Source organism: Dasypus novemcinctus, chromosome 11 (assembly GCF_030445035.2).
Source record: "Dasypus novemcinctus isolate mDasNov1 chromosome 11, mDasNov1.1.hap2, whole genome shotgun sequence".
In the NCBI taxonomy this organism is placed as follows: Eukaryota; Metazoa; Chordata; class Mammalia; order Cingulata; family Dasypodidae; genus Dasypus; species Dasypus novemcinctus.
Window position 1 is genome coordinate 93344140 of NC_080683.1, and position 14004 is coordinate 93358143.

Genomic DNA, 14004 nt, shown 5'->3' on the forward strand with positions numbered 1-14004 from the left:
GGTTTAGTGACCAGAACTTCCTGGCTCAGGCTACCCTCCCAGCCAAAGGCCTGAAGACAGGGTACAGAGCTGTGTCTTTGAAGAACAACTACAGCAAGGACCTGGTCTCGCAGCCTGGAGCCTATATTCCAGCAGTAAATGCTAGACAAAAATCCAAGCCCTTCTTCTTACTGTTCTAGCTACCCTGGTAAAATATACCACAGATGAAACTGACCAACAAATTCCCCACGAATACCTAGCAGAAGCCAGTGCTGTCCTCCCCAAAGTCCTTCCTGCCATGCACAACCTGCTGGATGAGAATTCTCTCAAAGTCCTTCCAGCAGTCATCTTGTGGGATATCTATGGCCATATGTTTAATGGCTGTGGTTTTTCTGCCAGGTTGCCGATTTGTTTCTTTATTCCCTAATCTAGCCTGCGGCAACTTCCCCCTGAGATTTTACACCTTCATTTTTAAAAGTGTGCCGAAGGATGATGGTCATTCTTCTGTAACTGCTTCCTGTTGTTTAAGGGCAGTAGGCCCTACCTGACAAGGTATAAAACCCTCCTGCTAGGAATAGAGTATGGATTAGAGTGGATTTACTGTTATTCTCTTAATGAAGTATTGTGATTAGTAATCGAACAAAACGTGGCATTGGTGTGGAGAAAGTGGCCATGTTGGCTGCTGGGGGTAGGGAGCGGGAGGAAGAGATGAGATGTGGGAGCATTTTCGGGACTTGGAGTTGTCCTGGGTGGTGCTGCAGGGACAGTTACCGGACATTGTATGTCCTCCCATGGCCCATTGAGTGGAATGTGGGAGAGTGTGGGCTATGATGTACACCATTGACCATGAGGTGCAGCGATGCTCAGAGATGTATTCACCAAATGCAATGAATGTCTCAAGATGATGGAGGAGACTGTTCTTATGGGGGAGGATTGGGGGGAGGGAGGTGGAGGGTTTATGGGGACCTCATATTTTTTTAATGTAATATTAAAAAAATAAATAAAGACCAAAAAAACCCCTCCTGCTATTCTATTGTAGTTGGAGGAAGACAAATCTGGCATCTTGGATGAAGCTGGATGGAATCCCTGTATGGTTAGCAAAATGTTGATTGTAGAAGAAATAAACTTAATTAGAATTTTGAAGATACAGGGTTTTACTAAAGGATAATGGAACACAAGAGTGGAAAAGGCCAGGTGCCTATAAAGGCTGCATCTTCCCAAAGTTGATGGACTTTATTTTGCAGGTTTTAAATGCTAAACTACAGGAAATGAAAACAGACAAGGTTTCTTAAGGGGTGTCTGGTTTGCCCTCCCCCTAAAGCAATAGTCATTTGGGTTAGAGTTAGAGGGAACAGCTAGCTTGACACAGACACTACTTAGCTTTGTTTCTTGAAGATGTATTTCAGGCTGTCTGATGACTGACACTTGTATGACCCGTCAGGTGCTTCTGGTGAGCTGGAACTTCCTTGGGCAGCTGGCTTCACTCGAGATAAGCACACCCATCCAGCTGTCAAAGTTAAAGGGTTTGTCAGTCCATCCCAGAATGAATGGGACAAGTTTTGGAATAAGGGTTAGGAGGGAGACTTGGATTAAGCATGTTCAACACTTCCAATGCAAGGTGAAACGTATCAAATGAACTTAACTTTTTAGAACTTTGCTTTCTATTCTACACTTTTACCATGAAGATGTTAATTAACAGGTATTTTACTTTAGCAGTATAGGGAAACTACTTCTTCCACTATTTTATGAAAACTGAAGGTTCCCAATGGAGTTAAGGTTCTCCCTTTACTACCACTTTAATATGCTGCAGATTGAGGTAGCCTTTGACAGTTTTTCCTAATATGAAGCTATTTTTTTATTGAAATCAATTCAGTTTCTGTGTAGTAATGATTTACTGGAATTAGCCATTCAAATATTTCAGTTTAAACAATGTTTCTACAAACTTCTTATGACTATTCATAACCACATTGACAATAGTTGCTTCATCTCAAGACAAATTCTGCTGCCACAAAACACATTCCTTTACTTAATGCTACCTTCTACAATACCTCCTACGGCTTGCCATGTGCGTTCAAGTTTTGTCCTACATACTTACATTCTTATTTTATGAAAACCAGCTATCCTATCTTAGGAAAAAAAACATTTATCAAATTTTAGTCAGTCCATCCACAAACTTTTTACTTCTTTCTATATCTACTTAAGTTTCAAATCCCTCATTCTGTTCTGTGAAAAAAGAATAAACTATTCATCTCAATTCAGGCATTTCAAAGGTTTCCATACTTTATCAATATAAGTGCTTATTTAATTTTTAGCCATTTGAATAGAGCTCTTTTAAAAACTTTCATTTGTCAATTTAATATTACCGCCCAGAGGCATTAAAACATACATTGACACTAAACAAACAGACAACACAGGTTGGGTCCCCTTTCCCTTGGGGGAGGGTGTTCATGGATATCCTACTTAGGAGGGCCCTGTATCTCTCTCTACTTGGGGTCTTGGGAACAAAAAATGTTGAGCTGTAAAATGGTGTTATAATTCAAAGTCCCACTACTGGTAATTTTTCTTGAATTCTAGTTCCTTCCCTCTGGAATGAATGGAATTCCCCAGACCTTTCAGGTACCTCTCAAATAGTGTCTCCCAGAGAAAGTTCTCAAACTCACTACTTAAAATACCTTCCACTCTTCCTTTACTTTCTAATCTCTTGCTGTGTTTCATTTTTCTGCATGGGACTTATTACCATCCAGGATTACATTATTTATTCATGTGTTTATGCACTTTTTTTTTATCTGTCTCGTGCAGTAATGTAAACACCATGAGGACAGGGACTTGTCAGTCTTGTCAGTTGCTGAATTCCCAGGGCCAAAAGCAGTAGCTGGAGGAAGGGAAAAATAAGGAATGAGCTAAAGATAGAGCGGAGTATCACATCTCTTTCTGTTGGATTTCAGGGTTTATCGTAACTACCACGTTAAACGGCCCTCATCCTTAAAAACTTTTGTATTTGGACCTTAGTGTTTTCAGGCTGAAAGGGAGCTGAAGGATCATCTAGTCCAATCCTTGATTTTGCAGAAGTGAACTAAGCACAGGGTGAGGTGATGTGTGGGGGTCCAGGGAATATGAGGTCAGGGGTGAGGGGATGACTTTTTATGATTTCAAACACATAATGAGCTTCTTATTTTAAAAAAAACTTTATAAATACATTTTGGAAATATCATTATGACAGTAACTAGTCAAATAATTCAGGCCCAAGTCCTTCATTTTCGTTTTCCAATCTGAAAGCACAGTCTTCATTCAACAGACTTTCTTGTTCTTGGAAGAAGCAGTAGTGACTTCGGGTGTAGTCGCTGGTCAGTGCAGCCTTCATGAAGGACCTAAACTGACCTTTAAAGACAGAAGGGATTAGATGGTGAACAGAGGAAAGAGTGTTTCCGGAAAGTATCACAGGAGTGAGGAACGTTGGTGGGAAAAAAACAGATGTAGAAGGGAGGCCCTGGAAGAGAAGCCTGTGAGGATTTCACAGGAAGTCAGTTCTCATCAATATGTACAATTTATTCTGGAAATAGGAAGTGAAACATCAAATTATAAGTCTTCAGGGCCTTAAATGAGAGAGGTTTACTCTCTGAAATGTTTCTGTTTTAACGATATTAACCTTTTTTTCATTCTCTAGACAGATAATGTAAGGCAAACAGCAATTACAGACTATTTTTAAAACCAAGTTTGAAGTGAAGCCAAACCAAGATAAACCACCAGATTCCTTTGCCACTGGGTTTTTGGCATACTTGGTACATTTGATTAAAACTCTCTCTATACAAGTTTTAGTTAATAATAATGATTGATTACACAATACCCATGAATGTGCACGTCTTTAAATTATTTGCACATAATTCCTTCATAAATTAATTGCAAGCAGAGTTGATCTTTTGTTTTCATTTTCCAATATAGAAGCACAATCTTCAACAGGCTTTCTTTTTCTTTTACTTGAAGCATTAATTCCTGTTTTTACTTAAGCAAATGATTTAGTCACCACTTTCTTATTAAAGAGCAGATTTTCACTCTTCTGATTTTAAGTGAATGGATATGCACTTCATCTAGTCATTTATTGCACCTACCTTTTGGAATGCAATAAGAGATGTATTACTTACTATCCCAATAATTTTGCTAACTTATATCCTTAGAGAGAGAAAATGCACACAGAAATTAATTATACTTAAACTCTGACCATCCTAAGCACGTAGTATTTTTCTCAGCAGTTTTGTGGCTGTTTACATGGGTTCACCTTGCTTATCTTTGTTTTCAAACTGTCAGCTGCTGTCTTGATGATTCTGTTTCCTTTTTTTCCCCTGTCAATTTAACCTTAGACTAAACCAAAGATTTTCAGTTCTTTTTCTTTACTCTCTATGTGCTTTCACAGTAGGAAAAAAAATGAAAATTTTGCTGTGTTATTTTTAGGCAGGTTTCTAAACAGAGAAATTTATATTTTTCAAATATGTCCGAGCATGGTTTGCAACATCTTTAAATTGATTGCTCTTCCTTCCTTTACTCAACCACAAATTCAATTCTTAATTAATTCACTTTGTCTTTTGAGGCTGGCGGGTCATGGGAACAAGTTTGAGCTTGGACATAGCATATGCGTGTTAGCCCTCATAATTATCTAGTAATCCAAACAAATGTTAGTCATAATGATAAAGAGTTTGAAGAATTGTTTGGGCATTTCATAGGACTTTGGCTCAGATAAATTATTCCAATAATACATTTTTTCAAGAAAATGTCTTCTAATTATTGCTTTCCTGACCTTTGATCTTCTGCAAAGTTTCTACGTTCCATTCAACTCTAAAAAATATTTTTAAATGATGCCCTAATCTAAGTGTATTGGGGAAACTATCAGATTTGCTTTATTCAAAAGATAGTACAATGTAACTCGAGGGAAATTTTAATAATAAGTTTTATTATTATTTTATTAAATTATGTTGAAAATGCATTTTATAGTCTCCTTTCACATTTTTCCTTAGCTATCGCTAACCTATTCATGATGTAAATAGAGACCAGTCCATAGCACTTCATTTGACCATTATAATAAAAGATGCTTCAGGTTGCCTGGAGCTAAAGGCAGAGTGAGTTCCTTTGGTCCTTAATTTTATCCATGCTCCCAGGGATGCCAACTGAATGTTCCATTTAGCAACATTCACTTCTGGCATATGGCTCCAGAAAAAGCACATTTCAGGTATAGGGATCTGTGTCACCAGATAGGCGCTGGCGCCACTATTTTACCCTCTGTCTTTAGTCACGATGCCACAGGGAATGAGAGAATAGGGTGTACCTAAAACTTGCTTCTAAAGCTTCTGCTTATATTCCATTGGCCAAAGCAAGTCACATAGTAAATAACAGCATCTTTAACATGGTCTATGAGGCTCTTTCTGCCTGATCTGGTGTCTACATACTTCCACAGCCCTATCTTTTCTTTCCCCTTACTTTCTTCACTCTGGTTCTTTGCACTTTATGTTGAGTTTATCCTAAATTCTCTTCCCACCTTTTCATATAGCCAAATCCTACCCAACCTTCAAATTTTAGATTAAACATGCCTTACTCTTGGAAACTGCCTCTGACTCTCTAGTAAAAGCTCCCCAATTATATGTCCTTATATTACCTGATGTTTTTCCTTTACATCATTCTGGACATATGAAATTAATTATTTATAATTATTAACTGAATATTTGTCTTTTCCACAGGTCTGTTTGAAAAAGAGTCTATGAGCTGTGCCTAACTCACCACCCCTAGCTCAATGCATTTTATAGTATGTAAATGCATACTACATATGTAATGAAACACTCAAATATTTCTCGGCCAAATGTCAATTGAGATTAGTGCACAAAGTCACATTTGAAATCACATTAACAGATCTGAAAGGAAGAAGACAATTGTATCAGCAGAGTTGTGGAGAAACCCTATGCCAAGATCACTTATATAAAACAATGCATGGCCAGACACCTCTTAATCATATACTTCATTACCGGAAGTTGATTTCAACATCAGAATGTATTCCTGGATAATTCTTATTGGGGAATTCTGATTTTGTTTTTCCTGTTTGTAAAAATTGGATTTTAAGCAAAAATATGTCAAGGATTTTATTCTTTTTAAAAGAACCTAGGATTTCTTTGTAGATAAAGGGACTTACCAGATACCAGGTGAGTCAGAAAACATGAAATCAGCTTTAGAGAGTCTTAGTAAAAAGCAAGACAAAAAAAGAGAAGGGTTCAAGTTAGGGCAGGTGAAGGATAAGGCTTGTCAGGGGAGGCAGAGAAGGATAGGCAGGCCTGTGCTACGTGAGGATACTGAACAAATATGTCATTAGAGTATGACTTCCTCAGGAAAGCAGTCTGGGAATTCCCCTGTCTCTGCTCCAACACCTGGTTTTGGTCCCAGACACTCTTACTGTACTTATTAATTATTAAGCGTCTGCCTTCCCAGATGGCAAGTGTCTGGAAGTGTCAAAAAGGCAGGGACTTGCTTGTTCACTGCTGTATGTTCAGGGCCCAAGAATATTTTTCAGATGGAAAAATGAATAGAATATGATGTTAAGGAATAGAGAGGTCATCCTGAATGTTCTCAAGGATCCATGAGCCTTGGTCAGCCTCCTGGAGGGAGCAGAGCCTCTCCATGACGGAGAGAGCTTGGACAAACCCTTCCAACCCCACTGCCTTAGTTTCTGGGCTGCTATGAGAAATACCACATAGTGGTATTCTGTTGGCTTAAGCAACAGAAATGTATTATCTCACATTTGTAAAACCTGGAAGACTTGCTTCCCACTGGGGTTGCTAACGGTCTGACTGGCCAGCAATCTAGGGTTCCTTGGCTTTGCTGTCACATGGTGATATCCTCTCCTTTCTCTTCTGGGTTCATGCTGACTTCTGGCTTCTGCTTCACCACACTACTTGCTCTTGATAAAGCCTCCCGTAATAGGATTAAGACCAAATATCATTCAGTTGGGCCAGATTCTAATTAAAAGTAACATCTTCAAAAGCTCTTATTTACTAGGAGTTCACAGACATAGGAAAAGATTAAGATGAAGGATATTTCTTTTTCTGGGGGCACATAAGTTAACCTACAACACCCACCATCCCCAAATTACTACTCTCCTCTCCACAATTAAATAAGATTTACCTTTGGGACCTGCTGAGTAAACCTGGAGTGGTGTTTAGGCTTCTGTCTGATTATCCTTTTCCCTAAAACATCATTTTGCTGGTATCTGAAGTTCATTAATATAAGAAAAAGGCTTTCATTCCACAGTCAGTGATAAAAGATTTAAAAGCAAACCTGTGATTGAGATTGGTATTTCAGTGATGTATAACTTCTGCTGAAATGCAATTAATCCATCTACAAGTGTAAAATACTCTCACCCAAACTTTCTTGGTTTAATAGGGAGAGAAAAGAGATTGGCGGCAGGTGGTGGGGCTTACAAAAAGATGTTTCAGAAACTAATTTCCAGGATTTGACTATTATGCAGTGCACCTTGGAGTGCTGGAGGAGAGGGAGGGTAGTTTTGCTTCCTGGTTGTGGGGAGTTCTGATGGAACTACCTGCAGGAACAATTAACCCATGTAGGGAACTCATCAGGGTGCTTCAGAAGGAAAGAGCAAATGGTGCTTTACAATATTTTGCACTTTGCTGATCTTTGATTATTGAATTCCCACATTCTCACCAATTATTTATGGTCTGATTTTTGTTAGTGTTATTCTTTGAGGAGTCAGTAAAAATATTTCCTTCCCAGTACCCTTGTAAAGTGAAAGTTATGTCAGATGTAAAAGGACTTTTAAACAGATTTCTATGAAATGCTTTTTTTTCTTCAGCTGTTTGCAAGGACACATCATTTACCTAGTAAGAAATCCTATATTGAAAAATTAAAGATCACCTTTCACTGTGTTTCTTCAGAAACGTGCTCAATCTTATTAGTTTCTTCTACTGTTAGCCTAAATGCGGAGTTTGAATGTTATCTTTTCTTCATTAAATAGTGAGAGTCCCATTTGACTTGCCAGATAAATAAAAACCAGAATGGCAGCAATGCAGATAATAAATATTTCTTGGCCATTAGCTTAGCAGTCAGGTGCCATGGTGTGTTTCAATTATCTGTACCCATTTAGGTGTCCTTATTCAAAAGTACTTGGGGAGCAGAGGTAGCCGAAGTTGTTGAGTGCCTACTTCCCATCTATGAGGTCCCATGTTTGATCCCCATACCTCCTAAAAACAACCACCAAATGAAAAAACCAACTCCCGTTGGGGAGCAGATGTAGCTCAATGGTTGAACACCTGGTTCCCATGTACAAAGTCCTAGGTTCAATCCCCAGTACCTCCTAAAAAAAGTACATCCAGAAGAATCTAGAATCTATTTCATTCGTTTTAATTCTAGGGCTAATGGAATTTCATTTTGTAGTGAACAACATACACTTTTAAAATAAGTCTGAGGAAAGTTTTGAACTTTAAATCTGTTTAAAAGAAACACGCTATAAAGTGTGATAGTTAAGGTGATTTATATTACCTTCCAAAGGGAAATTTAAGTTTGCAGAAGGTTATAGTTAAATTTGTATCTGGTTTCTCTGAGGCGAAAGTAGGTGCTTAGCCTGACAGTGTATATCTTTTCTGGCACCTTTTAAGAAAAAATAACTATTTTTTAATTGTATTTTTTGAAGGTATGTAGATCACAAAAAATGTTTCATTAAAAAATATAGGGGAAACGGACTTTGGCCCAGCGGTTAGGGCGTCCGGCTACCATATGGGAGGTCCGCGGTTCAAACCCCGGGCCTCCTTGACCCGTGTGGAGCTGGCCATGCGCAGCGCTGATGCGCGCAAGGAGTGCCGTGCTACACAGGGGTGTCCCCCGCGTAGAGGAGCCCCACGCGCAAGGAGTGCGCCCGTGAGGAAAGCCGCCCAGCGTGAAAAGAAAGTGCAGCCTGCCCAGGAATGGCGCCGCCCACACTTCCTGTGCCGCTGACAACAGAAGCGGACAAAGAAACAAAAGCAGACAAAGAAACAAGACGCAACAAATAGACACCAAGAACAGACAACCAGGGGAGGGGGGGAAATTAAATAAATAAATAAATCTTTAAAAATATATATATATATATAAGAGGTTCCCATATAACCCATCACCCACCTCACCCCCACTTCTCCCATATCAACAACGTCTTTCATCATTGTGGCATATTCATTGCATTTGGTAAGTACAGTTTGGAGCACTGCTACACCCCATGGATAATAGTTTACATTGTAGTTTACACTCTCCCCCAGTACATTCAGTGGGTTGTGGCAGAATATATAACATCCAGCATCTGGCCCCGCAATATCATTTAGGACAACTCCAAGTCCTGAAAATGCTCCCGCATCGATCTGTTCTTCCCTCTCCCTGCCCTCAGCAACTACCATGGCCACTTTCTCTACATCAATGATACAATTTCTCTTCCTTAACCTTTCCTCCCCTTCTAATATCCTCTTCCAATTTGACTTAAATGTGCTTCTGTAGCCAGGAAATGTTTTTGGTGACTGATTATCTAGCTCTTCCTTTTTTCTTTTTGGGCCTCCTATTTCTTCCCTGCCATATAGAGGAAAACTATATCTTATTAACACCCCTCAGAGGCAAACATGAGGTCAAAAGAGAAAAGGAACACCTGCCTGTGGGAATTTGTACTCAGCAGTTAATAGGTCCTCCTCCCTGGCCATTACCTCACCCCACTCCTCAAAGGGATGCTCTTCTTGCTTATACACAGGAAACACAGGCCCCAAACCTGTGTGTGCTCTTACCCTTCCCTGCTAATACCACCATGGTTTTCATTCGGCTTCACCTATCTTACCTCATCATCTTACCTGCCCATCTTGGTAGGTGGGCACATTTCCCTTAGGTTTACCTGACTCCAACAGACATGCAGCAGCTGCAAGATCCAAAAAAGCAAAGATGCTTTTGCTTATTTTCCCTAATATGCTTTAATATTAGCATATTATTATGCAGACGAGTCACCTGCTGGGATCTGGCAGTTTGGATTAATGGCAAGAACACGAGTTTGGAGGTCAAACAGTCCCAGCTCCAGCCCTTAAAGCTGTTTGAATTGATGCAGATACCTAATCTCTGTGAGTCTCAGGTCTTCACAGAGGAGGCACAGTTTACTTGGAAGAACAGGGTAGAACCTACACAAGAGTGTTCTGATGACTGAGTGCAACAGTATATGTACAATGGAAAGAGAACCTGGGTTTTGTTGGACACCTACAGTAGACAATTCCACGTGGCCCATTATCCCCTGCTGTTGGTACTCACCCAGCTTGAGTTAGCTCAAGGAAAGAAAAGGCTGATAATTGAACTACTTCCTTCCACTGCACAGATGTTCACTCCCCTGCCCCCTTCCATTCCTTTTAAATAAATGAGGAATTATAGAGGCAGAGTCTCACCCTTCTTGGGATGCATGCACTCCATGGCCCAAATTTTTGATGAGGGCTCAGGCATTTGTTTGAGCTCTCCTGCTTCTCTGTTTTTAAATTTTCCTTAATTCATCCCTTGTATATTTGCACTGTGAGACACTAATAAGTGTCCACAACTATGGAAGTTTGAGATTATTTATGAATCCCAAAAAAAGAAAGATTATATTTATGAACTAATCTATTCTCTGGGTGTGATACCCATTGATTATATTAAATTCAAATGTTTTAAGTTTACTTGGTAAAATCAATTTAGGGCTTCTGATTTGACCACATCAGTAGGACAAGACTCTGGTTGAGTCCCTGCTCCTTTGGTGGGCTGATATAAATGGGCACTTACTCAAGAAGACATAAGAAGAGAGAGAGAGCTCTGTCATGTTTGATCCTGGGGCCTTGCAGAGAAATGAGTCATTTGCCTGATAGTTTGCAGCTAAAAAGAATAGAGCAGCTGAGAAGGTGTGGAAAGAAACAAATCCTATGCCAGAGACTGATATAGGAAGCCCTGAGAGACAAGGCAGAGATTGCCCTCCATCTTGCTTCAACACATGGCCCTGACTTTGGTACCTCGAGTTGGACTTTCTACAGTGTATTAGTCAGCTAAAGAGGTGCTGATATAAAATACCAGAAATCTGTTGGATCTTATAATGCGTATTGGTGTGGAAGCTTACAGTTACCAAGTCATAAACTGTAAGTTATGTCCCTCACCAAAGTCTGTTGCCGCATGTTGGAGCAAGATGACTGCCAACATCTGCAAAGATTTGGGCTTCCTCTTCCTCTTAAGGATTCATGGTTCCAACTTCTCCCATAATCAGCTATAGCCTGGGACAAGTCTCATTCCCCTCCAGGCTCAGCTGCTCTGCTCGCTCCATAAGGACAGCTGTAAACTATCAGGTGAACGGCTCATCTCTCTTCCCAGGGCCTCTGCCATTTCTAATAGATGCTTCTCTCTCTCCTCACATATCTGCTTCTTTCTGTATTTAGTTCCTGGGGCTCCCATTAACTCCTCTGTTGTTTAGTTTTCTCCTAAACATGTCCTACTGACATGGCCCAATCAAAGCCTTAATCATAATTTAATCAAGTAAGTGTGAAACCTCTGAATCCAATACAATCTAATATACCCAGAGGAATAGACCAATTTACAAATAAAATCCAGTATCTATTTTTAGAAATAATAAATAATACCAAACTCCCACACATGGCCTTGGGACTGTAACCTTTTATTCCAAATAAATACCCTTTATAAAAGCCAATGGATTTCTGGTATTTGTTTCAGCACCCCTTTGGCAGACTAATATAGAATTTGGTAGTGAGAGTGGGGTACAGTCTGATGCAATTACCAAAAATGCTGGAACGGTTATATAAATGGATAAGGGGTGTTTTTTTGGAGGACTTGTGAGATGCTTGATAGAAGAGGCCTAGATTACTTTGAAGAGACTGTTAGTAGAAATATGGAACCTAAAGTTATCTCTGGTAAGGGCTTAGAAAGAAATGATGAAACCATTATTGCAAACTGGAAAAAAGACAATCTGTGTTTTGAAATTGCAGAGAACTTAGCAAGATTGACTCTGGATGTTATGTGGAAGGCAAAATTTGAAATTGGTGAGCTTGGACTTTTAACTGAAGAGATTTCCAAAGTAAACTTGGAGAATGCGGCTTGGCTTCTCCTTGAAGCTTATAGCAAAATGCTAGACAAAAGAGATATGCTGAGAACCAAATTTCTGGGCACAGAAAAATCAGACAGTGATTCCAGAAATTCCAAGCCTTTGGAAATCAAGCCCCTGGACAATAGTACCCTATTTGAGGAATTAATGAAACTGGGAATTAGTAGGCCAGAATTGAAAATACAGTTATCCAGGAAAGACTTGTAGAAAATCTTATGGTCTAATGGCTTGGACCCCGGCTTCCTATATGCTAAACCAACAAGATTTTGCAAGACATGTATGAACAAAACCACAGTCAGTCTGGACTAAAAGGGACATGGAGGGGAGCAATAGAAGGGAAAGTGACTTTAAGAGGAAAACCATGGAAGCTGAGGTCTGGAATTAAGACATCCTTGGGCCAAGGGACCCCACCCATGTGTACAGAGAGGGGTCAGTTTGCCCTGGCATTTGAAGAGAGTGGACGATCCAGCCCATTCATTGTTCAGGAAGAATTCTGCTGCCCCAGGCAAAGTGCATTCTCCAGTGGGTGGGGAGAGTTAGGTTGCCACCCCACTTCTCTAACAGGGTGAGCCTGTTCCCAATGAGTTGGGGGGAGTAAATTCACCACCCCACTTCTCTGAGGGGAGTGAGCCTGTTCCATGTAGATTAGGGAAGGCCAGGTCATCACCTCAGTGTTCTGAGGAGGTTGGACCTGTATGCCAGAGATTAGGGAGAATGTTGCTGCCACCTCATTGTACTAAGGGCGTTGAGACTGTACCCTCGAGATTGGGGAAGCGTGGCCATCACCTCATTGTTCTTGAAAGGTGAGGTCTGGAGCTTGGTTACCACCCAGACGTGATGAGGGTGGAACCAAGAAAACTGCCATTGGGCAAAGCTATGGAAAGGGAGGGTCTCCATGAGGCCCCAAGGAGAAGAAACTATCATCTTAAGAATGACTCTCAGACTTTGAAATCTAATGGAGTATGGCCTGCAGGTTTTTGGAACTGTTGGGGACCTGTGACGCATGTTCCCCCCCCCCCCCAAATTCACCTTATGTTAATGCAAATGTTCATCCTATGTCTATCCCTCTGTATATTGGAAGCAAATAACTTGTTTTATAAGTTTCTCAGGTCTATAGCCAGAAGGGACTTTGGCACAAGACAAACTATTTCTGTAACTGTAATGTGATTTTGTACTTAGCATTGCTAACAGAAAGGATTTAAGAATTTTTTGAATATTGTAATGTCTTTGTGGGATTCAGGGGTGGGGTATGGCAGTTTGAGGTTATTTATGAATCCCAAGAAGAGAAAGATTATGTTTGTGAACTAATCTATTTCTCTGGGTGTGATTGTATTAAATTCAAAGGTTTTAAATTTACTTGGTAAAATCAATTTAGGGCTTTTGATTCAACCACATCAGTAGGGTATGGCTCTGGTTGAGTCCCTGCCCCCTTGGTGGGTTGATATAAATGGGCACTCACTCAAGAAGACACAAGAAGAGACAGAAAGCTCTGTCATGCTTGATCCTGGGGCCTCAGGTAGAGATGAGCCATTTTCCTGATACTTTGCAGCTGAAGAGAATAGAGCAGCTGAGAAGGTCTGGAAAGAAACAAGCCCTATGCCAGAGAGTGATATAGGAAGCCCTGAGAGACGAGGCAGAGATTGCCCACCATCTTGCTTCAATACATGGCAGCTGACTTTGGTGAGAAAGTACCTCATATAGTACCTATAGTTGGACTTTCCATGGCCTTGGGAATGTGAGCTTTTACCCCAACAAATACCCTTTATAAAAGTCAACAGATTTCTGGTACTTTGCCTCAGCACCCCTTTGGCAGACTAATACAGTGACTCATTTGCATGACAGTTGGAAACTAGGAAGCAACATACACCAGCATCCCATTGCTGTGTGTTTTGGAAGCAACAATGTTTAGTCCA

The 14004-nt window shown here is 40.2% G+C and overlaps 1 protein-coding gene across 2 annotated transcripts in view; it reads left to right on the top strand.

Annotated features, from left to right (window-relative positions):
- DSE (dermatan sulfate epimerase) overlaps window positions 1-14004 on the top strand; it is a 203291-nt gene that overhangs the window by 63924 nt on the left and 125363 nt on the right. The gene's annotated exons all lie outside the window — the stretch shown is intronic.